The following is a 9,304-nucleotide window of genomic DNA, read 5'->3' on the forward strand; positions in this document are numbered from 1 at the left end:
TAATAATAGTTCTAGGGGTACCATACCTTGTGAAAATCAAGTCTTTAAGGAAACTAAGAACAACTTTACCATCGTTAGTTTTTGTGACGATTGCCTCAATCCATTTAGACACATAATCTATAGCAACAAGTATGTACGCATAACCATAAGAGTTAGGAAATGGACCCATGAAATCTATACCCCAAATGTCGAATAATTCCACCACCATGAATGACATGAGTGGCATCTCACTCCACTTGCCAATGTTTCTAATTCATTGGCATTATCGCATCTAGCACAAAAAGTAAATGCATCTTTAAATAAAGTTGACCAATAAAAACTAGATTGCAATACCTTCAATGTTGTCTTCTTTCCCCCAAAATGCCCTCCACAATATAGTTCATGACTATGTTGCAATATACGCTCCTGCTCTTGCTCTGGCATATGATAATCCTAGGATTATACTGTTTTATCTATGCTTTTGGCTGGATTTTGGATACTTCTTCTTAAATTTGTGCCTGAATTGCAACTTAATTTCATATATTTTACATTTCAGGCCAAAATATGCAGTTGGTTCAAAACTGAGCAGAATTGAGTTTCTGGACCCAAAATCAAGCGAATTTTAGAAATTGGGAAAATTCTGATTTGAATTGGAAGCACTATGAAGCTTGTTCCTATTGGGGATCACTAAGATTGAAGATTCAAGAAAAGAAGCAAACGGAGGGCAGTTTCATAATTTCAGAAAAGTTCAGAAAAGTTTGCCACAGCGAAGTTTATTCTTGGCTGCGGTAAGAAAGTCTCGGGTCAGATAGTTCAATAAAATCCAACTTAATACTGCGGTGAAGTTTATTCTTCACCACGACGAAAGCTGCAAATTTTTAGTTTATTAAAATCGTACGTTTTAATTGTATTGGAGGAGTCTTAGGGTTTTAGGTCGACTATTTAATGAGGACTTGTTTATTTTCGAAGGGGTTCGACATTGTTTGGAGGAAAAGGAGAGAAATTGAAGATTGGAGGCCTTTGGGTTCATCAAATAAGGAAGATTTTATTCTTTTTCCATTTTCCCAGGATGTTGAACTCTGTTTTATAGTTTTTCTTAGCATTTGCTTTATTTTTAGAATGAACTAACTCACTTTTGGGTTAGGGTTTTGATGTAATTGGGATTTTAATGTCTAATCTATAAATTTATATTGCTTTCATATTCTATTGCTTGGATTATGTATTTATTCTTGTTTTGATTGCAATTTAATTGTAGAGCATGATGAGACTGAGAAGTGATTCATGTATTAGCTTCTTAGAGTAAATACCATTGATTGATTGAATGCTAGAATAGGTTCGGAGATCCATGAAATCAATTTAGGATTCCACTTAGCTTAATGGACTTGGAACCATTAACCTTCAAATTGTAGGGTGTGGAAGCTTAGTAGGGATAAGTAGAAGAATATAGCCTGAGAAGGTATATTCCGCAAATTAGGGTGTCCGATTTATAATCCTTGCATGTGAACTTAGAAGCAACAGAAATCGTAGACTAAACTAGAAGATCCTAGTGAAGTCAAAACCCTAACCGCTTTGTCTTGAATTGATATTTTCTTGAATTGATTTTGCCTTCATTAGTTAGATTTTAAATTATGTTGTTGATTTTGTTTCAACTTCAGCTTAATTGTCTCCTGCAAATCCAACCATTTTTCATTTACTCCAACTTGATGCTAATTAGGAAAATTAGTACTTGACACGCAATCCTTGTGGGAACGATACTTTACTCATCATTGTATTACTTGTTGCGACTAGTGCACTTGGTACACATTGCATGTTGTAAAAACACGCACCAAGTTTTTGGCACCGTTGCCAGGGATTGATTTTGTGTTAATATTGAATTTTTCTAGTTTTAGCTAGATTGGAGTTTAATTTTAGTTTTAATTATTTTCTAATTTAATTTTGCTACTTCTTTTCTGTTCGTTTGTGATCTCACGCTCTCTTTGTTGTCTGTATAGTTTATGCGAAGAGCTTGACGTCATCCAGTGGTTCCTATTGATCTAAAGATTAAAAGAACCACAAGAAGACTTAACAAAGAGAGAAGATAACAAGAGGCGATGGTCATTGAGATGGCTGAAAACAGAACATTAAGGGAATTCTTAGTGCCCTCAGTTGATGGTAGTGGTCCAAGTATAACTAGGCCACCGGTGCAAGCCAACAACTTTGAAATAAAGTCGGCAATCATCCAAATGATCCAACAGTCAATACAATTTAAGGGAGATCCAAAGGAAAACCCAAATTCACACATTGCGAACTTCTTAGAGATTTGCAACACATTCAAGGCAAATGGAGTGTCGGATGATGCCATCAGGTTAAGACTGTTTCCATTCTTGTTAAGAGATAAAGCAAAGGGATGGTTAATGGCACTACCAGCAGGAAAAATCACCACCTGGAATGAATTGACACAAAAGTTCCTGACTAAATATTTCCCACCAGCGAAATCTGCAAGGATGAGAAATGACATCACATCATTTCTGCAAGAAGAGAATGAGTCACTTTATAAAGCTTGGGAAAGATATAAGGAACTACTGAGAAAGTGTCCACACCATCATTTGCCAGTTTGGATGCAAGTCCAAACGTTCTATAATGGGTTGATGATAAATGTACAAACAATGGTGGATGCAGCATCTGGAGGAGCATTGTAAAACAAGACACCTAAAGAAGCTTGTGAGTTACTTGAATGTAATAGCTTCCTTCTACTACCATACTTAGAAAATATAGTATGAAAAACATACATGCTTATTACTAGAAAAGTATATGGGCCCAAAAATTTTCTTTTTACTTAATATCTTATTCTTTACAAATACAAAATTACATGTACAAAACTTTAGCAACGGTGGACAGTAATGCCATTTCTTTCCGCGTCTCGACGTCCATCCGATCGCTTCTCACCTATTTTCTGCAAAACATGGAAAAATAACGGGGTGAGCAAAAAATGCTCAGTAAGTAAATCCTCTACTCCTTTATCCCCGCAACTTATTCTTTGGTTCTTTCCTTACTCTATTCTTTCTCTTCTTTATTCTCTCTTTATTCTTTCTCTTTTCTTTCACTGTTTCTAGCTCTCACTGCTCCTTTCTTTCTTTCTAATTCTCTCTATTCTTTCTTTCTTTCTATTCTTTCTTTCTTATTCTCACTAACCATGATGAAAATCATGGTACATGCATGAATGAAATGCAAATGCAGTAATGCATAGAAATGCATTTTCTTTTCTTCTTTTCTATTTCTTATTTTCTTTTCTTTTCTTTTCTTCTATTCTTTTCTTTCTTTCTTTCTATTTCTTTTCTTGCTTGCTCAAGCTCTTCTTTTCTTTTCTTTCTTTTCTTCTCTTTTCTTGCTTATTCAAGCTTTCTCATTCTTTCTCATTCTTACTTTTCTCTTTTCTTATTCTTTCTCATTCTTTTTTATTCTTACTCTTCTCTTTTCTTATTCTTTCTTATTCTTATTCTTTCTCATTTTTTCTTATTCTTTGCTGATCAAACTCGGTATGTATGGATTTGGAACCCTAGCCGTGTGAGTGAGTATAGTCCTCATCTACAGGCACTCTTGCGGACTATACAAATTATTTCTTCTTCTTGGGCCACTCAATTAAGGTGGTGTGCATGTAGGAAATTCTTCTTGGTACAACCCTTATCCACATACACTCTTACGAGCTGTACAAATGTTTCTTCTTCTTATGCTGCTCATTTAAGGCAGCGTGTATGTGGGAATTTCTTCTTCTTGTCACCATCACAACAACCTATTCTTTTCTCTTCTTTAGCACTTTTCTTTCTTTAATTCTTTAATACTTTTCTTTCTTTCTCTTTATTCTTAAAATTCTTCAGTCTTTCTTTAAGGTCGTATGCATATGAAAATATATGCATGTGGATGGTTCATGCTTATGTTTCTTTCTTAAGTGCAATTATGCAATGCAAATATGCTATGTTGCATAAAATTAAGTTTCTCTACTTATGCACATGCTTCTCTTAGGCATTTCATCAAACAATAAGCATGCATACATAATTTCTATCTTTAGTAAATCTATACTTCTTTCTTAAACCATCCATAAGTGGAGTAAAACTCCTTTGAATCAACACAAATCCTGGCCAGGAAAAAACACTTCAAATATTCTACTCAAATTCTTTCTAAATGCAACCGAACTTCACTTGGTCACCACAACATCAATTCCATTTCTCATGGCTCAATACTACTCATTAGAAGCCATCTTCTCATCAATAATATCATTCTCCACAATCAATCTCTAAATCATAAGCATATGTATGCATATCAATCATTGAATTACTTAAATCTTAGCTTGGGTTGGATTTACTTACCTTATGCTTGAATTGTTCCGCAAAAGGTCTCTATCTTTGTTGAACTTGTTCTTTCCCTCAAATCCTAAGCATAAACTTAATAAGAATTTAACACTTATACCAATTATTCTCATATCTAGAGTAAGAATCCTTACCTCTTGATGCTTAGGATCAAGTCCTAATCAAAATCCAACAAAAACCCTCAATTTCCTTAGCAAATTGGATAAAGAAATGAGAGAATTGGAGAGTAGTAGAAGTGTATGGGGTGTAGAGAATGGGAAGGTTTTTGAAACTAAACCCTTAGTAGCTCATATAAATAAATACTCTTTCCCATTTTGCCTTTGCATTTTCTTAGAAATTTCATCTTTACCCTTTAATTCTTTACAAATACACCCCCATCTCCAATTCATTCTCCATAAAATTTTCTTACATTTCACTCCCCACTTTTCCTGCTAATTAGGGGTAGAATGGTCACTTTGCCCCTATGGAAAAATTCTCTAGAAGCTTTAAAAGAAAAATCAGCCGACTCTTTGCCCCAGAGAAGATTTTTCTTCGCCTCGGCAAAAAATTACAGAGCGTACGTTGTCACAGCGAACCTTATTCTTCGCCCCGACAAAGTCTATAATTCTCTAATTCGCCAAGACTTCACCAAATTCAGGGCATCCAAGCACTTTGACAATTCATAAACTTAACCAAAGGCAACCAATTAACAATATGAACAAACATGTTCATCACCAAAACAAAATAAGCATATAGAAATAGGTACCTCAAAGTGGGCGTTACATTGAAGTCCTGGCAAGTAACAACTATCAAAGACCCAATGAGAGAATGCATTTGAAGAAGTCTATGGGTATTCATGAAGTTGTTGCTTACACAACCATTTCAGCCCAACTTATAGCACTTCAAATGCAATTAGGAGGTATGTAGGTAAATTCTATTCAAACACCCCAAATGACATGTGATTTTTGTGTAGGTAACCATGCTAGCAATGAATGCCAAGTAGGGAACACCTTTGCTTCAGTTTCATCATCATCAGAACAAGTCAACTATTTAGTAGGGAATTAGAGACAATAGAACAATCCTTTCTCCAACACGTACAATCCTGCTTGGAGAAATAATCTAAATCTATCTTGAGGCAATCAGAATAATCAATGGAACCAAATAAATGCGCCAAACAATCAAGTTAGGGTGAATCATCAACTAGGGGATCAAAGATTGTCGAAATCGGAGGATATGTTCGGGAAGTTCATGCAAGAGACCACAAGTTTCATGAGTGAGACGAGGGTGATGCGTTGAAATTACAACATGCAATGTGTAGCAAGTGCATTTGTCGTAAAAAGTAATAAAGTGATAAGTAGAGTATTGTTCGCACGAGGATTGTCAGTCAAGTACTGTTTCCCTAGTTGTTTATCAAGTTGGAGAAACCAAAAGATGTTTGGATTTACGAGAGAAAATCAAGCTAAAGTTGAAACAAAATCCACTACATAACTTAAAAGCTAATTAATGATAGCAAAATGAATTCAAGAGAAATATCAATTAAAACAAAGCGGTTAGGGCTTTGACTTCACTAGGATTTTATGAATTAATCTACCAATTCTGTTACTTCTACATTCACATGCACGGATTATAAATCGGACACCATAACATGTAAAACATAACTTCTCAGGCTATGTTTTCCCACTTATCCCTATTAAACTTCTGCACCCAACAAATTGACGGTTAATAGTTCCAAGTTCGTTAAGCTAAATAGAATCCTAAATTGATTTCATTGATTCTCAAACCTATCTCTAGCATTCAATAAAACAATGGCAATTACCCTAAGAAGCTAATACATGATTCACTTCTCAGTCTCATCATGCTCAACAAGTAATTTCAATAAAAACAAGAGTAATTACACAATCCATAATGTAAAAGCAACATCAATTTATTGATTAGACATTAAAATCCCAATTACATCAAAACCTTAACCCAAAAGTGAGTTAGTTCATACTAAAATTAAAGCAAATCAAAATAAACGATGTAAGCAAAGAATTCAACATGATGGAATAACGAAAAGAGAGTGAATCTTCCCTATTTGATGAACCCAAAACGTCCAATCTTCAATTTCTCTCTTCTTTCTCCAAAACGAAGTCGAACTCCCTTCTAAAATGACTAAGTCCCACTTATATAGTCGATCCCTCAATCCTTCTCAAAACAATTAAAATGCACAGTTTTAATAACTGAAAATTGTAGACTTTGCCGCAACGAAGAATAAACTTTGTCGCGGCATCAAGTTGGCTTCTAATTCACTATCTGACTTGAGAGTTTATCACCGCGACGAAGAATGAACTTCGTCATGGCAAACTTTTCTGAACTATTCTAAAATTACAAAACAGCCCTCCGCTTGATTTCTTGCTTGAATCTTCAATCTTCAGTGATCTCCAATAGGAACAAGCTTCATAGTACTTCAAACTAGCTCTAGAACTTCCTCGAATCCTAAGATTCGCTTGCTTCTAGGTCCAGAAACTCAATTTCGCTTAGTATTTTCTCTGATTGCACGTTTTGGCCTGAAACATAAAATATATGAAATTAAGTTGCAATTCACGCACAAACGAAAGAATAAGTATCCAAAATCCGGCCAAAAAGCCAAGATAAAATAGTATAATCCTAGGATTATCAAATATCCCCAAACTTAAGACATGCTCATCCTCGAGCATCAAGTACAAAATTCGACTAAAGAACAAACAGAAAAAGACAAAAAAATTGGAAATGAAATGAGAGAATTTAGAAACAAAATCAAACACAAAGAAATGCCTAGAATTCATACAAGTCTCAAAAATTGTTGAAACATTATTACAGGAAACTACTTAACACTCCAAGAAGTTATAAGTTGATTGACTATCTTTCTCTATCAGCCTCCTAAGTAGGTAATCCCCACTTCAGTCCACCTTCCGATTTCTGATAATCCGTGGATTATACTATTTTTTTTTTAGACTTTTTAGTCGGATTTCAGATACTTCTTAGTTCATTTTGACCTGAATTGCTACTTAATTCTTTATTTCTTGTGTTTCATGCTAAAATGGACATTTTATGCAAATAATGGGCGAATTGGAGTTTTTGGACTCAGAAGTCAGCGGATCTCAGAAGTTGGGAGATTTTTGAAGCAGAATGGAGCACTAGGAAGCTTGTTTCCATAAGAGAGCATCGAAAATCGAAGATTCAAGCAAAAAGGCAAGCGGAGGGCAATTCTGTAAATTCAGATTCCACATAGAGTTTCGCCATGGCAAAGAGAGTTGCGCACGAGAATCTGTTTTCATTTCGTCGCCGCGGCGAGAATCCTTCTTCACCACAGCGAAGTCTGCGAATTCCAAACTTTGTGAAATGCACAGTTTCATTTCAAGTAAAGTCTTAGGTTTTTGGGCGAGGTATAAAAGAGAAACTTTGCCATTTTTGTAGGGAGTTCGTTTTTCAGTAGACAGCAGCTTTTTACATTTTCTTAGATTTGTTTTGGGCGAACTTTGATTGCAAAGGGTGAAGATTCAAGATTAAACTAGTGGATTCGTCATTTGGGGAGATTTCTTGTCTTTTCTCTTCTTTTCATTATGTTGAACTTTGGATTTTTCGTTTCTTTTGTTTGTATTGTTGATTTAGCCATGAGCTAACCTATTTTGGGTTAGGGTTTTGATTGTAATTCGGAATTTCATGGGTTAAGTAATTGATCGTTATTATTTTCATATGATTTTGCTTTGATTGTGTGAACTCCAAATTTATTGTGTTATGTGATGAACATGATGAGATTGAGAAATGAATCATGCTAGGCTTCTTGGGTAATCACCATTGTAGTATTGAATGCTAGAGATAGATTCGAGAATCAATGAAATCAATCTAGGATTCCTTGTGCTTAATGAGCTTAGAATTATTAACCTTCAAATTGTTGGGTGCGGAAAGTTAATAGGGAAAAGTAGGAAAACATAGTCTGAAAAGGTATGTTTTACACTTTAGAGAATTCGATTTACAATCAATGCATGTGATTATGGAATTATCTTAATCTTTAGGTTTAACCCATAGAATCCGAATGAAGTCAAAACCTTTCTTTTTTTTTTTATTTTTTTTTTTTCGTGTTTTTAATCTTGCTTTCATAGTTTACTTTTATTTTAGCAAATTTTGTTTTAGTTATAGTTTAAATTGCTCCCATTAATCCAAAAGAATTCGATTGCTCCAACTTGAAAACGGTAGAAAACTTAGTGCTTAGCGAACATTCCTCGTGGGAACGATACTCACTCATCACTTTATTACTTGTGCGCTAGTATACTTGCTACATTTGCATGTTGTAGGAAACACGCATCAAGTTTTTGGCGCCGTTGCCGAAGATTGAAATTTTTGTTAACATTGAATTTTTCTGTAGTTAGCTAGATTGGAGTTTTAATTTTTGTTTTCATCATTTTTTCTGTTTTACGTTTGTTTTTACTTTCAGTTGGTTTGAGATCTCACTTTCTTTTGCTCTTTCTGTGTAGTTTATACGAAGAGCAAGACATCAGCCAGTGGTTCTTGTTGATCCTAAGATTGAGAGAACTGCCAGAAGACTTAACAGAGAGAGAAGAGAAAGATAAGCTACAGTGGTTGAACCAGAGGTCATGGTAGTTGAAATGGCAGAAACCAGTACACTTAGGGAATTCTCAGTTACCACGGTCGATGGTAGTTGTTTGAGCATTACGAGACCAGCGATCCAAGGCAACACATTTGAAATAAAACCAGCAATCATCCAGATGATCCAACAGTTGGTAAGGTTTAATGGTGATTTGAAGGAAGATCCAAATCAGCATATTGCAAACTTTTTTGAAATTTGTGATACCTTCAAGTCAAATAGAATGTCAAATGACGCCATTAGGTTGAGACTATTCCTATTCTCATTGGGGGATAAGGCTAAGGGGTGGTTAATGGCACTACCATCGGGAACTATCACAATATGGAACGATCTAGCACAGAAGTTCCTAACCAAGTTCTTTCCTCCAGCAAAATCTACA

The 9,304-nt window shown here is 35.1% G+C and overlaps 1 non-coding gene across 1 annotated transcript; it reads right to left on the bottom strand.

Annotated features, from left to right (window-relative positions):
* Positions 1–2,459: 2,459 nt before the first annotated feature.
* LOC116121069 lies at positions 2,460–2,566 on the bottom strand. Its single transcript, XR_004126652.1, has one exon. It is a non-coding gene; the product is annotated as a small nucleolar RNA R71 (small nucleolar RNA).
* Between the last annotated feature and the right edge of the window lie 6,738 nt (positions 2,567–9,304).

This window comes from Pistacia vera, unplaced genomic scaffold (assembly GCF_008641045.1).
Source record: "Pistacia vera cultivar Batoury unplaced genomic scaffold, PisVer_v2 Contig959, whole genome shotgun sequence".
Lineage (NCBI taxonomy): Eukaryota > Viridiplantae > Streptophyta > Magnoliopsida > Sapindales > Anacardiaceae > Pistacia > Pistacia vera.